The sequence below is a fragment of the Lissotriton vulgaris genome, chromosome 4_1 (assembly GCF_964263255.1).
Source record: "Lissotriton vulgaris chromosome 4_1, aLisVul1.2, whole genome shotgun sequence".
NCBI classification, from domain to species: domain Eukaryota; kingdom Metazoa; phylum Chordata; class Amphibia; order Caudata; family Salamandridae; genus Lissotriton; species Lissotriton vulgaris.
Window position 1 is genome coordinate 553,761,739 of NC_141691.1, and position 17,900 is coordinate 553,779,638.

The following is a 17,900-nucleotide window of genomic DNA, read 5'->3' on the forward strand; positions in this document are numbered from 1 at the left end:
AGGGTTCTGATGTCGTCGGTGGCTGCGATGAGGGCGGTCTCGGTGCTGTGGTTGGCCCGGAACCTGGACTGCGAGGGGTCGAGAATCTGCCCCCTGCCCTAGCATCAAACAAAAAGCCCATGCGGGTCATGGCCTGAGCTTTTAAGCAATATTAGTTCACACTAGCAAAAATATATCCACTAAGTAAAGCAATTGAGAGAGACAATAAACCCAACCAATGACAAGGAATGGGAGACCTTTGAGTCCACAGTAAGTTTTTGGTATAGTCCATAAGAGGATTAATTTGTGCAAGTCGCTGAATGTGCAAATGAATCTTAATTGCCCAGTCCAATGTGACCCACCAAATACAGCTAGATGGTTGGATGTGGATGGTGAAGCCAATGAACAAACAGGTTGTTGTGCTTGCCTGAGTAGCCCATACTCCATAGAGTTGTGAGGTGGGTAGGGTGGTGTAGGAGCTGCCTGACTTGCAAGTCATGTTGTTCTCTATGGAGATACCGGAGACAGGCAAACTGTTATTGAGTTCAAAATTACAAGAAGGCATCAAGTGTACTCAAACACCAAACACATTTTATGCCAAAAGTAATCAATTAATCAATCAGGATATGTAGAGCACGGCCGCTTCACCCGTGAGGGTAGCAATAGCTATTTGAGCTATTCTGACAAAGTCCCAAAAAGAAAGATTGTTACATTACAAAGAGTTAAGTCCAATAAACATTATATGTGAGAAAATCAGATCCTTACGTAGACAAATGCCCTTCCTGTTGTAGGCATGTAGAAGTCCTACAGACAGGAATTAGGCGAGTCAGTGATTCCTATGGACTAAAAAAAAACGCATTGAGTCCATAGGAATTACCGACTCGCCTGATTCCTGTCTCTTATTAGAATACTAGGCTGATTGTACAGCCAGTCATCCTGAAGCATGAGGAGGTGGTAGATCCCCTCCTAGCAGCAATTGCCCACAAATCTAAGTCTCAAACTGTAGCTCACAGTGTTCCTGAGAGTGGGCATCAGGCTGTTATAACATCCACCAATTTAGGTACACAATAAGAACGTAACATGGTTTCAGTGAAAGAGAAATTACTTTACGGGGTCATTACCTAAGATTTCTAAAAAGTGTCCATTGCTTCAAAGATTTTTCAACTGACAAATTGAAAGGATCATCTGCCCAGGTATTCTTTAAGGCATGTAAGTAAACAAATCAGACCGCATACAAACTATGATCACCACAACTACCTATTTAATGTGTTGCCTCTTCTCTGCTCCTTTGCCTTACTTTCATGTGTTTTGTGCACTCCTTTTCCTCCACTGTCCCTCTCACCTTCTTCCTCTACCTTTCTTTCCCCTTGTTTATAGTCTCTCTAGTCCCCTTTGCCATACATCCATCTGGAATGGAAAGAGTGCACGGACAACAGACTAGTGAGACGAAGAAAGGATAAAAATGCTTGCCAACTGACTACAATTTTCAGGTATTGTATTGATATCCATGTAGTGCTTTCTATATGCTTTCTGACGTCATACACACCCTATCTAGAATATATCCTTGCCATTAATATAGTATTCACAAACAAGCATGGAAGGCTACAGAACCCACAAGGGGCTCACCCAAGTATCCCTAGCAGCTAACAACATTCATGGAGGGGAGACATATGACCACCTGCAGGGCTGTCCTTGCAATGTTGCATCTCAGTATCAGAAGGCCTTAGGCCAGGCTCTCACTCACTGCAGCTGCTTATCATTTTCTGGGGGTCGGTGACAACAAAACATGCAGCCAACATCCAGAGTGGAGTCTAGTTTTAGGAGCTGGCCACTCCACGTGTTTCCAATTCCTGCCCAAGTACTCACAATATCTTCAGAAGTTCAAATTATCCCCAGACCACATCATCCAGTCTCCGAGACAGGTGTCCCCTTGGACAACCCACCTAGATTGCATCATCTTCTTGCCATTTTTAGGGCTGTCACTATGAGACAGCATTAACTTCATCCAGACTGTCCTGTCTGGAGGATGGCTTCAAATCTATTCCAAATCAGGAAGTGCAAAAAAAAAATTGTTGTCGAAATTCCACAAGGTGCAACCATTTCTGCTAATCCCCCGCCACACTCACTAAAAGTAATTTCATTTATTCATGTGACAGAGGGTTTCCAGTCTGATTGCAGTTGATGTGGAAGGGAGAAGAAGCGGCCCTGTTCCAACCACAAATATGCTCATGCTCTGCTTTCTATCTTCAACAAATGGCAGCACTCAACTCCACAGGCACCATTAAAGAAGAGCAAAATATAGCTCAATGCAGGGTTTCTGGGGCTATAAGCCAGCTGTTTGAACCCTGGAAATATTTGCAGGATGTTATCAGATCCAGAGGTAGTGTTACCACTTTTGTAGCATATTCTGCCCACTTGAAAGCAACACGCCCACTTGTTTAACAAATGTTTACCTACTTTTCTTTGTTTTTTCCTTCCCGCTTGTTAAAACAATCTTATAGTTTAGTAGCAATGTCAACAGAAGGTACCAGTACACAACCCAGTGGTGCTTATTCTATTTACCCTAGAAGAACAAAGGGTTGGGGTGGCATCAACAAGAGGCAAACCTGTCATCACTTAGTTACCCGCAATCGGAACAATGACCACTAAGTAATTTGAACAGCTATTTTAGTGGATGAGTATCAACTAGGAACATGCAATAAGGGATTACAGCACCAGCTGCATAGATGATCTGTTGAATGATTGCATCCATCTTGGTATAATACACCAATACTAGGATTGTTATTGTAGTTCTTAAATAGATAGTGTGTACTCTGCTGCTTGCACATTTTGAATAATCATAATTGCGCAGTGTGCCTGCTGCAAAGCATTTAAGTGTACCTGCTGTAAAGCATTGTGAGTAATCTACTGATCACAACGATAGAATGTTAGTTGCCTAAAAGTGCTGAGGGGAGCCAGTGAACTGAAAACGTGTGAGCAAAAGACAAAAGGAGAAGGTTAAGATGAGGAAGGAGTGCTGTGGATGCTTTTAAATCCAATGGTAGTTCTCTAGAACAATGAGCATCAGCCTAGTCAATAGGTCTCGCTTTTGGGACCCTATAAGTATTTAGTTATGCAGCACAATATCCTTGGTGCAACAACATTAACTGTTGCATGGTTAAACACTTATAAGGTCCCAAAGACTAGACCTATAGGCTATGCCAATGCTTGTTAAGGCTTGCCCTCCGACCAGTAAGCGCTGCCATCAGCTTAGTTATGTAACAAGCTCGAACTTGAGTGAGTACAAAGATGTCCCAGAAATCACTGGGAGCCCAAAACACTTGCACAAACAAAACCCTGAAAAACAAAGAAGCCAACACCGTGGGGCTGCTGTGTAGAACACGCTTTATTTTGAAGCGAAAAAAAAAGGCAAGGGTTTTTGTTCCAATTGCTTTTCTGCTTCAAATTTATTTTTCATTTCCCTCCATACATCGAGACAGCCCCCCAGGAGGCCAGCCCCACCATGAGCCCTCAAAATACAAGAACCCAATAAATATAAATGGCCTTTTCTGCAGAGCTCGACACTTTACGGGACGGATTTATCACGCAACGAGGTGCAGCTTTACTGCGAGCTTGTGCGCCTGTAATGGGGTAAAGGCACCCAGAGACAGGAACAGCATGTCCACATGGCCGGTTCGCACCAGTTTGTGCCTATCTGCTGTAGGAGACATAGTGTATTCGGGGAAAGGGTAAGGAACGCAAGTGTGTTAAAATAACGGAGGCATGAATGCACTGAAAGAGAAGCACAGGATCCTGCTCTGTCAAATCCCTGTAGTACACCCACTTAGTCTCTCCTGGATTCGGTAACACATTGTCTGAAGGCATGTTAACATTTATTGGACTGTGTGAGTGTGTCCCTGGGGATAGGTGAGCGTTCCTGTCACTAAGACTCTTAGTGGTGAGCAGGGCACGCCCTCGTTGGAAATGAGCCTCGTTAAGTCTCATTTAAGCGCTCCGTCTTTTAACGGTACACGTTCCTAGTTTACAGTGTATGACGGCGCGGGTCCTCAAAAAGAGTGTGAGCTTCACATGTTCGTTACGTATATGAGTCACCGAGAATGGAACATGCATGTCAGACGCATTTGAGGAAAGGTGGTGACACTGGGGAAACTTCTAGACCTTAACTCTCACTAATCAACCAGCTGGCAAATAAATAAGCGGACAGGGCTCTTTACGCCCAACATATCACTGGGACATGCACTCCTAGGAAACGGCTCCAAGCAGGGCTTCTCATCACAGGAAACTTGTGACACTGGGTTACACATCTCATAGCCACACTATATCCTCTCACAGCTATCCAGTGTCACTCACTAGGAAGTATTAGATCCACTGCTAGAGGGGCCTTTTTTCTTCAGCATGTTACACTACTCACCATGCAGAAACATCTTTGATTGAATGTAAAATAAGATGCTCCACATCCCTCACCCAAGTAACCAATCGCTCTCTTTGCTATCAAAAATACACATACTCCCTATCGGCTGGTCTCCATTGGCGACAGGGGCTTTGAGGAAGCAGCTGTCACCAGAGAACAGGAATCGGGATACATAAAAAAACAAGATCTGTTTCCTCAGCTGAAAGTGACGCGCTCGCGAGGCCGCGAAAGTGAAAGAAAAGAAGCACGCGAAAACGTGAGTGGTGTGCGCGCACCATGGCTAAAGTGAAAGCAGACTGGCGAGTGGTGTGAGATGTGCGCGCACCATGACGAGAGAGGAAAGCCAGATGGCGCCTCGGCTCTTCATTGTGCACGTAACCGCACACTCTATGCCACCCGGTTGGACTTTTGAAAGCCCACTCCCTAAATGTCTCACCAGATCAGCGAATGCGCTGGTTCAGACGAGACCTAAAAAAGGCCAACCCAATAACCCAGGCACCTTGGCTGGAAAAAAAGTACAAAAAGGTGGTTCTTATGGGGGACTTACGGCCCTTGATTTCAATGGCAATAGTATAACACCAGGGATAGAAGAAAACCTCACAACAGAGTATGTTTCAGTTATGCATTTACTGCATCTATGTATACATATCACATTACTGAATATACAAATGAGTGTTAGCAGTATAATGCTGAGGATAGGATATCAAACACAGGTTGACAATCACAATACAGATAGCTATTTGAAAAGTTCTTTCAAGCCAGAGGTGCTGTGGGAGAGAAAACCACATCAGTCTTCCAAACCCCTTTCTTTGTACCATGGAAATGGTCTTCGGAAAGGGTCTCTGGGAATTTCCCTGAGTGATCCGTGTTTATATGTCTTCTTGGCATTTTTACAGAGTCCAGGGGGGTAGGAGTTTGACCCATGCTGAAAACATTTAGAAGGTGGGTAAACATGTTCTATCTGCCATCTTTTTGGCACAGGACATAATCTGAGAAAGTAGTTAGAATGAGAAATGCCTCGTGGCCAGGGTAAGTTAGCGGGTCACTTTGAAACTCCAAAAAGTAAATTTATTGGCTTGGTAATTTGGCACCTTCTGTTTAGACAATGCTAGAAATGTGAAATATTTGGCCTGAGGAGAGTAGAGAATATTAAAAGCCTGATTTTGCTAGAAGGATTTTTAATTTGTCACTTTACCAATATTTTAGTTGTTTCCTCACTAGACATGTATTCTGTTAATTGAGTCCTAGCTCAGCATGTAGTCAATATAAACAGGGTGTTTAGTTGGGAGTCAAAACCAGATGGTGTCATCATTAAACTGTGAAACTGCCCTATGCTGGTAACTGAATGTTCTCATTATTATAGTACAGTACATATCTATGATAAGCATTCTCTATGTATTGATAGTGAACAACCTTGGCTGATACCTGGAAGAGCGGTCCTAGGCAGCTATAGAAGAGTCTGGCTGGGTTTCACCCCCTTGGCCGTCACCTACCCAGCCGGACATCTGACATTGTTTTCCTCGCCTCTCCGTTATGTTTCCTTCCCTCTATTTTTCTCTTATGTCTATACTTGGAATCTGTAACTGAAGGGATTTTGGAATCTGTAACTGAAGTGATCCTCATGTAAAGCGCTCTAATACCTACGGGTCTAGCCAGCGCAATATAAAACTTTGCAAATTAAATAAATAAATAAAAATAAAACTATTAAAACTTAAGTTGCTCTCCGAGCGCATTTTAACAGAACAACTTTTGATGACTAAGGCATCCATCACAGCACCCGGTTTAAATACCGGCAACAAATGCACTCTTTATGGTTTCTCTTGAAGCCCTTAGGCTCGTTATGAAAATATATTCTTTAAAAAATAAACATTTTTAAAGATTTTGTTGACGAGCCATGGCAGACTGACTCAGTCTTAACTCTGATACCCAGCGGTGTAAATCTGGTTTGAGGTTGTTCTGTGAAGTGATGTTAGACACTGTTGAGATTGTAGGAACTTTTTTTGCCACAATCCCTTGTGTGCCAATACCTATTTTGAAGTTAATACAAGAAGTGCTGCTTATTATTTATTTATTTATTTTTAAAGTTTTATATAGCGCGAACAAGATCTTTGCAGATATCAGAGCGCTTTACAGAAACAGTAGGTAGGATAAACAAGACTCTTAAATCAATATGCGATTCCGTAGACAGTGAGTTGCAAAAATAGGGTATCAATCATACAAGAGTATACAGAGTAATAACAATCAAGAAACAATAATATGGAAGCAGTACAATGTCCAAACAGATAAGATTATAGCACCCCAGAGGGTGAGTAAACACAATGTTGAAAGCAAAGCATTAGTCAGTAGTGGGTGCGTTGCAGGTTATTGAGGCCGATAATGTGAGAGCCAAATACTGTCATTGTTCCAGTATCAATAGTGTTTAGGTGTATTTAGCCATAAGGATGGCCTTCACCTCTTTCTTGAAGAGTATAGTGGACGGGATAAGCCTGGTTTCTGGCGGGAGTGCATTCCAGATCCTAGGTGCCATTCCAGAGAAGGAGCGTTTGTATGTTTTTTCCTTCCGGAATCTCCGTGGTTTCAGGAGGAGAGTGTTTGTGCTTCTGTTGGATCTTGAGCCTCCGGATATGGTCAGCTTATGAGAGAGGTAGTTGGGTGCCTTGTGGTGTACGGCCGAGTGTGTCATACAGGCAATTTTCAACTGAATTCTGGCTTCAATAGGCAGCCAGTTCAGGGCTTTTAAGTCAGGGGATATATGCGAGTGTTTTCTTGAGCCAGTGATGAGTCTCGCGGCCGCGTTCAGGGAGGCTCTTAGGGGAGCCGTTGTTGTCAGGGGGAGCCCGCTGAGAGCCACGATTCCGTAGTCTATGCGAGGAATGACTAAGGCTTGTACCACAGTTTGGAAGTCCTTGGGTGGTAGGAAGGGTTTGAGTTTTCTCAACGTGTTGATTTGGAAGCTGGCTCCTTTAGTCGCTATGCTAATATGCTGCTGCATGTCCAGATTGCAGTCCAGTGTGATGCCATGGGATTTCGCTGAGTCCACGATGGTGGGTTGGACATTGAGTGCGGTTAGATGATTGAGCCAGGTTTGGGTGATGGCCTTTTTCGCAGGAGGAGAGATCAGAAGGAACTCAGTTTTCAGAGCATTTAGTTTGAGGTGATTGTCGGCCAGCCAAGCTTGGGTGTTTCTTAGTGTGGCATTCAACAGTTTGATGTCATCAGGGGATTGAAGCTTGAGGTAGAGCTGAGTGTCATCGGCGTACATATGGAAATGTACCTTAGAAGATTGAAGCAAGGTGGTGAGTGGTTCCATGACGAGGTTGAACAATGTGGGGGATAGGGAGGAACCTTGCGGGACGCCCAGTGTTACTGGCACAGGCAAGGACAGTGCGTTGTTGATCTTGAACCTCTGAGAACGGTTGTGCAGAAAGGACGTGAACCATTTGAGAACCGTCCCGGATATGCCCATTCTGGTATTTAGGAGCTCCAGTAGATTCTCGTGTTTGACCATATCAAATGCTGAAGAAAGGTCAAGAAGGATGAGGAGGCAAGACTCATTGTGATCAAGGATTTGGAGGGCATCATCTATTATGTGTGTCATGGCCGTTTCCGTGCTATGCTTTGCTCTGAATCCGGATTGGTTAGAGTTGAGGAGGTCAAACTGCTCAATGTGTTTTGTCAGTTGGAGTTGCACGCATTTTTCTAACAGTTTTGCTAGAGTGGTGATATTGGTGATAGGACGATAGTTGTTTAGGTCGGCCGGGTCAGCTGTGGGTTTCTTGAGTATAGGCGTGACTTGCCCAATCTTGAGGGAGTCTGGGATGAGCCCTTGTTGCAGGGAACAGTTGATGATTTTAGTCCAGAGTGGGAGGAACAGGGGGGTGAGGACTTTAACAGCATTGGCAGGTAGGGGGTCTGTGTGATGATTGGCGGGTTTCAAGGTGATCAGCAGCTTGTGAATTGATTCTTCGGAATAGGTGTCGAAGGATGTCCATGAAGCGTTGTTTTTAGCATGAGTGTTAGTTATGCATATGGAGCCGGCGAATCGACGTGCATCCTTGATGAGATCGCTTCTTATAGTGTTGTTCTTTTGCTTGAAGAAAGCAGAGAAGTCTTCGCAACTTGGGATAGCCTTTGTTAAGTTGTTGGGTTGTGGAGGTTGCATTTTGGTTTGGGTTTTGACTAACTCGAACAGTTTTTTTGGTCGGTTTTTAGCTTGATCCAGCTGTTGGCTAAAGAATATTGATTTCGAGCGTTTGATTTTTCTGAAGTAAGCGTTTCTCTTACTCTTAAGCGTTCTAAGGTTCAGTGCTGAGGGGTCCGATCTCCACGCGCGCTCAGCTAAGCGCATCACACGTCTGTCTTCATGGAGTCTGCCATCGTACCATGGGTTCGAGTTCTTGGTGGAGACTCTCTTCAATTGCAAGGGTGCGGCTTCGTTGATTATTGTAGACATGGAGTCTAGGTAGAGGTTGGTCAATGAATGCACATCAGAGACGTCCGTCGGGGGAAGAAGGAGACTGCCTGTGTGGGCAGGCAAGGACTTTGGGTTAAGGTTCTTCAGGTCCCTCTTCCAAATCTTGGTTTTGGCAGGTTGCGCCGGGTTAAGTTTGACTTTTTCGTTGATGAAGAAGGTGATGATGTGGTGGTCTGACCAGTCACATGGTTCGATTGCGACTAGTTGGGTAGAGTCTTCTTTGGCGATGATAAGGTCAATGATAGAGCCTTTTTCATGTGTCGGACCGTTGCAGATTTGGGTGAGGTCAAGCGCGTTAAGGAACGTCTTAAGGCTCTTCACCACAGTGTCTTTCTGGTCATTCCAGTGGAGGTTGAAGTCTCCCAGGTAAATTTGATTGAGCTGTCGACCGGCGTTGGTGGATATCGTGTCCATTAGTTGTTGGGAGAAGATGAAGGATGAAGTTGTCACCGGGTGGGTGGTAAATAACATGAAGGGAGCACACAGGTTTGCCCTCACTAGTAATCTCAAGGCAGATGAGTTCGCAGGAGGAGAGGGAGGGGGAGGGGCCTTCAGTGACCGCTAGGTTGCTCCTGTAGATGCATGAGATTCCCCCGCCCGTCTTGCCATTCCTGTCGAGTCTAATAATGCAAAAGTTGGGGGGGACTAGTATGTCCATTATATTGAAATTCACTTGACTGTGGGACTCCCTACCCCAGTCCTTCGGTGTGTCCTGTGTATAATTTGCGTTCGGATGATGGTCCTCCTCTAAATACTTATGCGCAGGGGTCGAAGAGTTGATAAAACAACATGTGGACTGTGTTTGAAAGAATTTGATGGTGGCCATCAACACTCGTTTTACAGGTGGTGACTTCAAACTTTCTATTATCCCTTTAAACCACATGTATATACTTTTGTACATACCACGTATCCACTTTTTATTCACCATATATCACTTTCACTGTGCCATCACCTTTTAGGAGCACTTTGTTTTCTAAGAAGAAAAAAAATATCGCATTTAACTGCTAAAATTCATTTGTTTATTCAGTAATGGGAAATGTGTAAATAAATGCACTAAACGCATATCTGAAATGTACTCTTTTGAAAGGTTTTCTTCTATCCCTGGTGTAATACTATTGCTGTGGAATTGAAGGGCCAAACTTCCATCAAAGGGACCACACATTTTGTTAATTATTTATATCAAAGGTAGTGTCGACATAGGAAAGCATGTAAAGTATTAAAACAAGGTAGTGTTAAGGTTTTTTTCTTCTTGAAATGGCAAGAACAAAGAACTTCACTGTTGAATATCCCTAAAATATTCCCACAAACAATCTTTAGCAAACAAATCTGTGTAGCTATTCACCAGTCCCCGACCATGCTATTATGTGGTAGTAAGTTTGGAGTTACCGCCATTTGAAAATGTAACCCAATTTTTCAGTTTTTTTTGTTTGTTTTTTTAAACTACCCACTTTGCAAATTGTGGTATTCTTAATTTGGTGCCCAGGCCCATATTCTTCTCCAGTCTGAGCCTGCCTGATTAGTTTTATCATATGATCCACAACCTTTTCATGAAGTCGAGCAACAAAACAGGGTTGTTTACACCCGTAAACTTTGCAGAACGTTTACTAGTACGATTCAATTAATTAGAAGGCATTAAGTAGTTGAAATTTCTGCGCTGCAGAAAATGAAAAAAATCCCTCTAACAACAGACATTCTGCCAAAAGTGTGCCAGCAGAAGCGCCTTGAGGATCTGTGGGCTCCTTTATTATATCACTGAAACCACCTCTGCCCTCCGACTCGGTCCTTTTCTGTTAAACGAGTCAACAAGCATACAAAGGCCTGTGTGACACCAGAATACGAGGGAGAGGCAGTAAATGAATGCTAGGAAACCTTCCGAACCACACCAAGTGGGCTGTGATGGCTCGTAGTTGCCTCATCCTATAATAATGCAGCATGTAAGCCAAAACTGGAAACCTCTGTCGAAAGTCTGAAGGGAGATGACGTACCCCTATGAGGCCAGACCAAGGCAAGCAACGAGGCTCTGCCCTGGGATGCAGATTGCTGCTGTAGCAACAGCTGCTCACCTACCAAGTCTTTTCTCAAACTAATCACCCGTCAGCCTTAATGTACATGCAGCACTGAAGAAAGGGGTGTGTTGCACAAGAGTGTGGAATGTTTCGGTGAATAAGGGCTTTGGTATTTCGTTGCGGAACAGGAGCGAGGGCGGGACCCGTTTGGGGACGCAAGGTTCGGGGTATCAGCAGCAGCCCATCAATTCTAAATGTGCTTCCAACTGTATGTAGCACGAGATGAAATACCATGCTAGTTTCTCCTGCTCACTCACGAGACGTGGACACATTCTATAGTGTGGACATACACTGGGCATTCGAATAAAGCCTTTCAATGATTCACCAATGCACGTCTTACTTAACTTTACCAGGCGCTTTTTGGCGAACAGAGAATTCCTGTGCGAGTTCACTTCGCTTGAACATGTCCTAACATCTTATGTTCACGCATGGGCGAAGCAGTACACACTGGCAGAGACGATTCGCAGCTCATGTGAGAGCTTATTCTTTGCAGTTTAAGGTGCGTAATTGCATTAATTTCTAGTGTTCTGTAATTTCATTAATTATATATCTTTGATGCGCACATCTTGTCAATGACTGTAGTCATGCGTTTAACGTTGGGACCAATAAAGCTTTTCTTTTTTTAGATCGTTCTCATAAACATTCTACTTTAGCAAATATATTTAGCATCACGTTTTAAATCAATGGGTTACATTTGCACAACTTCGCAGCAATGTTTTACTCTAAACATTTTAATGTAAAATGATGGTTGATTGAGAATTTTGAGAAAAGTTCTTTGCTTTGGGAGTGCAGCTGGAAAGAATTACGTTTTGTTATCCCTGGAGGTGAACACAAGCACAACGTCATTTGTGGGAGCAGTGTATGTCTCAATACAGCAAAAAGAATCTACGACATGCTCTTTGTCTTTAGCTTCACAGCACAACTAGGCCTAATTTCAGAAATTCTTGCTAACATTACATTGCATATTATTTCTATGAGTAAACTCTCATGAACTCAATCATTACCTCTTTCTTTACCCAAATACATTGATGGTCTCTTCATTTTCCGCCTTGGACTCAAAATACTAGTGCAAATGATGCATTGAAATGTGAAATTAGTATTTTGGGGTATTGTGGGAGTATAAACCACAAACACACATTAGGACATTTCGTACTAATTTTTCTATCTGCTGTCTAAAGGAAAAGTGGTCAAATGAATAAGAGTTATACACGGGGAATAAATGCCTGATCATTTGTGCAATAAAAGCAAGTCTGTTTTATTTGAACAAAGTGAACCCCTTCTTAAAGTCCTGATAAGCTTACAACTGGGAAGCCGAGTCATTTTATAATTTTTCACTAATTCCAATACCACTATAGAGAAAAGGAGACTTTGGTATGTGGAAATATACATCATTTACGCCAACAAGAGAGAATTTCTCAGTATTCGAAAGCCGTTACTACTCGGCGGGTAGCTTTAATTTATCTCAGGAGAATAGGGATATTGAGAATATCCAACAAGATAAATGATAGGGCAAAGATATGGGGAGGATGATGCAGACTTTTTCCATATGGTGTGGAACTGCCTCGGGTGGATGAAGTAATGGGAAGAGTGTCAGAAGGCTTATTAACAAAGCCACCACTAGAATCAGGAATGTAGACTTTGTGCTGCGTCATTCCTACCCATGGGCATTTCGCCGCCTGCACTGCAGTGCCTCATTATACAGCGCAGTATTTGCAGGCAGAGAAATACCCTGTGGGCAAGGTAGTAAGGTGAGCATGGTGGACCACCCCGGTAAAACAAAAAAGAAAGCGGCAATCACTTCAGGGCAAATCCTGACATAAAGAGTGAGTCTGTGTTCCCCCCACAGTGAAATGTCAGCAGATCAGAGAAACATACAGCACACACCCATTTACTGGGCCCTACATGAATCAAAAAGTAAAAATCTCACCAGTTACGAGCACTAGTATCGGTGAAACATCAAAAAGTAATAAACTGGAAAACACCAAAGGGACCTGGTCTGATTTAGTGGAAGCAAGAAGTATCAAAACGGTCTAAAGGCGCGAGCACACTATTACATATTGAGAACAAAAAGGAAAGAGAAATCCCAATTATGCTGGAGCATGGGTTTAAATAATCTTTACACCTGTTGAGAATGACACGGAGTGAAGGATGTCCACCAGAGCTGGATTAGAGGATGAAAATAAATGGTTTTATAAACTTTGAGAAGAAGAATAGAGCCTGATCGTCTCTTTTCATAGGCAGAATTCTGCAGCTCTCCGACATCTTTGGGAACTACTCAAGCTATCGCATTCATTGGACTAAATCACTAGTCTATCCCCCTGTTGGGTGGTACCCTGGAACTCCTCTCCTTATGCACTGCACTGTTTGTATTGGAGGGATTTCAATACCATGGTATCTATATTACCCGAGACTCAAAGGAATTCCTGCGCAGGAACCTCCACCTGAAGCTAGATTGGTTGCGTGGGGATGTAACACCCTGGAGAAACCTACCACTGTTCTGGATTGGCAGAGCAGCTCTATACAAAATGATGACCCTCACACACCTGCTCTATGTGCTACAAAACATGCCATTCAAGGATTCCACCGGAGTGCTTTTGGAAAATAGACCATAAAGCCCGCTCACTGCTACGGAAGAGAGGCATCTGGCGCATATGGCTGTGTAAACTCAATAGGGGGTATATGGCTGCGGACTGGTAGACCAGGATATCGTAAAGCACTAATGGGAAATGCAACTACTAGTAGTCAACTACTGGGTCTTCACGGACCGTCAAAAACCGGCCTACCGAACAGATAGAGAGGCTATAGGTTCCAGAGGTCACGAGACGATCCTTTATTAAAGGAAACGAGAACGAGACTTACCCCCACATACCCAGTCAGTGGTTATGATATGGAGGGAGGCCACACACTATTTGGGCCGGAGAGGTAAACTCACCAATTTGACATCGTTGTGAAAAAGTGACCTATTGCACGAGGTGGGTGGTTTGACAGTTTTCTCGAGATGGTAATTATACGTATAGAGCAACTGGGCGATATCTGGAGGGGCCAAACCTTAGTACAGTTTGAGGTCTGGGGCCAGGAATAAGAGTAGGTGGATTTAGACAGATATAAATACCTACAGCTGGGGCACGCCCTTATGAGGCATATACTTGAGGAAGAGCAACTACCAGAGGTGTCGCCTCTGGAGGATCATAATCTACAGAAAATTGGTTAACAATTCCCCTGGTCTGTTAGTGACACTTAGAGAAGCCTAGACCGGAGACCAAGGTGACAGAGAAGACAACAACAGGGTGGAAGCCTTTCAGAGACCACAGGCAACAGCAATCCATGCCCAGTTTCAACTAGTCCAACTTCGGATTCTGCATAGGTCCTACTACATCAGGACCCTGCTAGCTAGGACAAGAAATGCAGGCAGACATCATCATGCCTCTGGGGATGTGGCCAAGAGGGTACAATCTTTCATATCCTATGGAAATGCCCAGTGATACAAGAGTACTGGTGAAAGGTCACTGAGGTAACGTCCTGGGTATTATCATTGGTGGTTCCCATGGAGGCAAAGTGGCTCCTCCTGACAATTTCGGGAGAGGAGTTCTATCCCAAGTGTCAGAAAATCACGTTGGTGGCGGCTGCAGGGGCGGTCAAGAGAAATATTGCATGGGCCTGGGGAAGTATTGTTCCCCCAAGACTCTTAGATTATAAACCTGATCTAGACTGGTGCCAGAGAGCGGAAAAAATAATCTACCAGAGCAGGGACTGCCCTAAGAAATCAGAGAAAGTATGGGTGGGGGGCTGTCGGGACTGTAGGGGTTAATGTCAGGAAGATAAGTGTTTGGAAGGGTAGGACACTAGGTTGACTCAATACTGGTGTAAGTCACCCGAAATGTAACAGGCCGTAAAATCGCCATTCTGGTAACACTGTAAATTGTAATTACTATGTATAAATTACAACAATCTACTATCATTTCCTGTACATACTGTATGACGAGCATTGTTTGAATAAAAAGTAAAACATTAAAAAAAACAAGAGCCGGATGACAAACAGAAATATGGTGAGAATTAACTAGTAACCCCAAATGCATTCCTACCACTGGACAAACCAGTAAAGAGGCTACAATTACAAGATAATGCCTTATCCAACTTATCATGGAGACACAAGAATGCTGTATTCAACTGTAGCAATAGCACCACCAATTTGAAGCACTGTAACCATTAGAAAACCATACGGTATCAGATGAATTATTTATGCCTTCTTTAACAAACAAAAAAATACACACAAAAAGATGAACAATAGGGCATCCCAAGAGTCATTTTCCCTACTTGTAAAATTATTCTAATTACTTTTACATTCCATTCTGGTCCCTAATTGAGTAGTCTACATTTTCAAACAATGCTAGGGAATTAATTTCAAGTTTTACAAACCAGCCACATGCAGAGTGTTTAAATAGTCCGTTACATGCCTCAATCATTAGTAACATTGGCTATATGAGTAAAAAGAACTTTGGTTTAGGCAATCTTAGCAAACACAAAGAGATGATGGAGGAAGTGCTGAAACTTTTCAGATACTCACCCCGAGTCGCCGATCTGGGTTGAATCCAGCATCGTTCTTTAGCTCACTTCGCCACCTAGGTCAGACATAGCTACATGCAAATCAGTTTTGACCCTGTGCCTCATGGGAACAGTCCAGCCCTAACTGCCAAGCCAAGTCTTCCCTGGACCGGAAACAAGCATCCTGGGATTGGTTTCGGGGTAACACCCCTCATCAGACAGGCTAGCTTTAATCCAGTGACAAAGTGAGCAAGGGACCAACGCCTGTGCATACCCTGCCAACTTAGGGCGAACAAAGCAAACACAAGGAGATGATGGACGTAGTGCTGAAACTTTTCAGACACTCACCCCCAGTCACAGATCTGGGTTGAATCCATCATCGTTCTTTCGCCACCCCAGTTCAGAAATAGCTATATGCAAATCAGTCTAAACCCAGTGCCTCATGGAAACAGTCCAGCCCAAACAAGCATCCTGGGATCGGTTTCGTGGGATACATCCCTCATCAGCCAGGCTAGCTTGAATCCAGTGGCAAGGTGAGCAAGGGATCCATGTCTGGGTATACCCTGCCAACTTACGGCGAACATGGAAAACCCAAGTAGATGGACGGAGTGCTGAAACTTTTCAGACACTCACCCCCAAGTAACAGATCTGGGTTGAATCCATCATCGTTCTTTAGTTCACTTTGCCACCCCAGTTCAGACATAGCTATATGCAAATCAGTCTTGACCCTGTGCCTCATGGGAACAGTCCAGCCGAACTGCCAAGCCATCTTAAACAGACTTCTTCTAATAGTTAGGCTCTAAAATGGTCGTCCCTAAAAGGTGGTGGTCCACATTACTTTTACCTCATGATTGTGCATGTATACTTCAGTTTGTATGCGGTAGAATGATTGAATCTAAACCTGAGGAAGTTGGCGAAACACGCGCTTGTTGAGAGCTGTTGTTACCTAGGTCTAACAATATAGGACTTTAAATAAGATATTACAACCTCTTCTTTAAAACTGTCAAAACGTCTATGAGCTGATAAATTAAGTACAAAACATGCTGTACTGGCAGCTGGAAAATCCTTGGTGACAGAAGCATTGATAGCAATGGAAAAAGCAAGTGAGTGTTGGATACAAAACGTACTTTTGGAGTGTTAAAAGGTCATCTCTCGTTCTCGTTCAGCTGTTGAGGACAATCCCCGCACTTCAGCGTATTTCAGTGGTGAAATAAACACAGTCTTTGCGCATTGCTCACAAAGAGCACTGCAACAATGAAAAGACTCTTCCATCGGCTGCCACAATGCCATTATCACACAAGGTTAGGTCTTGCAACCTTGTTTAGATCTGGGATTATAAACTGTTGCGGTTTATCAAGTAATTCCATGCAACAGGACGTTGTTTCCGCAACGAAATTTGCATTTAAGGCTCAAATCGGTTAATTCTTCAATGATCTTAGGTTTAACAGGCTAGATAAGCAGACAATAATTCTCATGCAAGAGGAGACACCCTAGCACAACTTGATCATTTTAGTGGTGAACGCTTTTCATTAGTCAGTCACGAAAACAGATAAGGATATGTACAAAATGCATTTTTGATGAATTAAGAAAAAATATTGAGAGAGAGACGAAGCATCTTATTAAATTTTGACGGTGTATATTTATGACATTCTATTATCAAGTTACCTACAGCAGCAGGTCTCATCAGATTATTGTTATTAACCTATGGTATCTTCACTGTGTACATAGCACAAAAGTTCACTCGAACTCAGGCGCAAACTTTTCCTACTGCACCTTGTTAAGTACTCAGGAAATGGTAGCAGGAGCTGAAGGAGTATTTAAATGTTTATCAAACACTTAAGATTAGGACATTCACCGTAAAAACCAAAATAATCTGTAAAACAACGCTCTACTTAATGTTATGTAGTTATGCTAGGTGCCACACGCGAGCTATAGGTGATAAAGTTCGATTTGTGCACCTACTGAGAACCGGTTCATTATTGTGGGCTGCTATTAAATTCCGCTTTCGTAAGGGGGAAAAATGTGTAGTACGCGTACTATCGCTCACTAGCAAACATTCTCAAAGATAGAAATAAAAGCACACTTAAAATTGCTTCATTCAGTACGAAATTGCTAGAACACTATTTCAGTGTTGAACTGGACATTAAAATGCCACAGTAGACATTCTATATTTTTCTTCTCTGTATGAAAGTGAGGATCGGAATGATAAAAGTGTGTTTTGTGGAGTACTTGACCTATGGAGTAGTAGTAGTAATAATAATAATAATAATAATAATAATAATAATAATAATAATATTAACCCCTTCCATGCTGATGACGAACCCCAGCCGTCATGCACGACGGTGCTCGCGTGCTGATGACGGCTGAGGTTCGTCACGGCCCGCCCCTGTTCGTGTTGTTTACAGCACACCAGGGGAATCGCGGCCGC

The 17,900-nt window shown here is 43.3% G+C and overlaps 1 protein-coding gene across 36 annotated transcripts in view; it reads right to left on the reverse strand.

Moving 5' to 3' along the window:
* The window catches only part of CLASP2 (cytoplasmic linker associated protein 2), a 1,795,600-nt gene that overhangs the window by 1,588,801 nt on the left and 188,899 nt on the right, over positions 1-17,900 (reverse strand). The gene's annotated exons all lie outside the window — the stretch shown is intronic.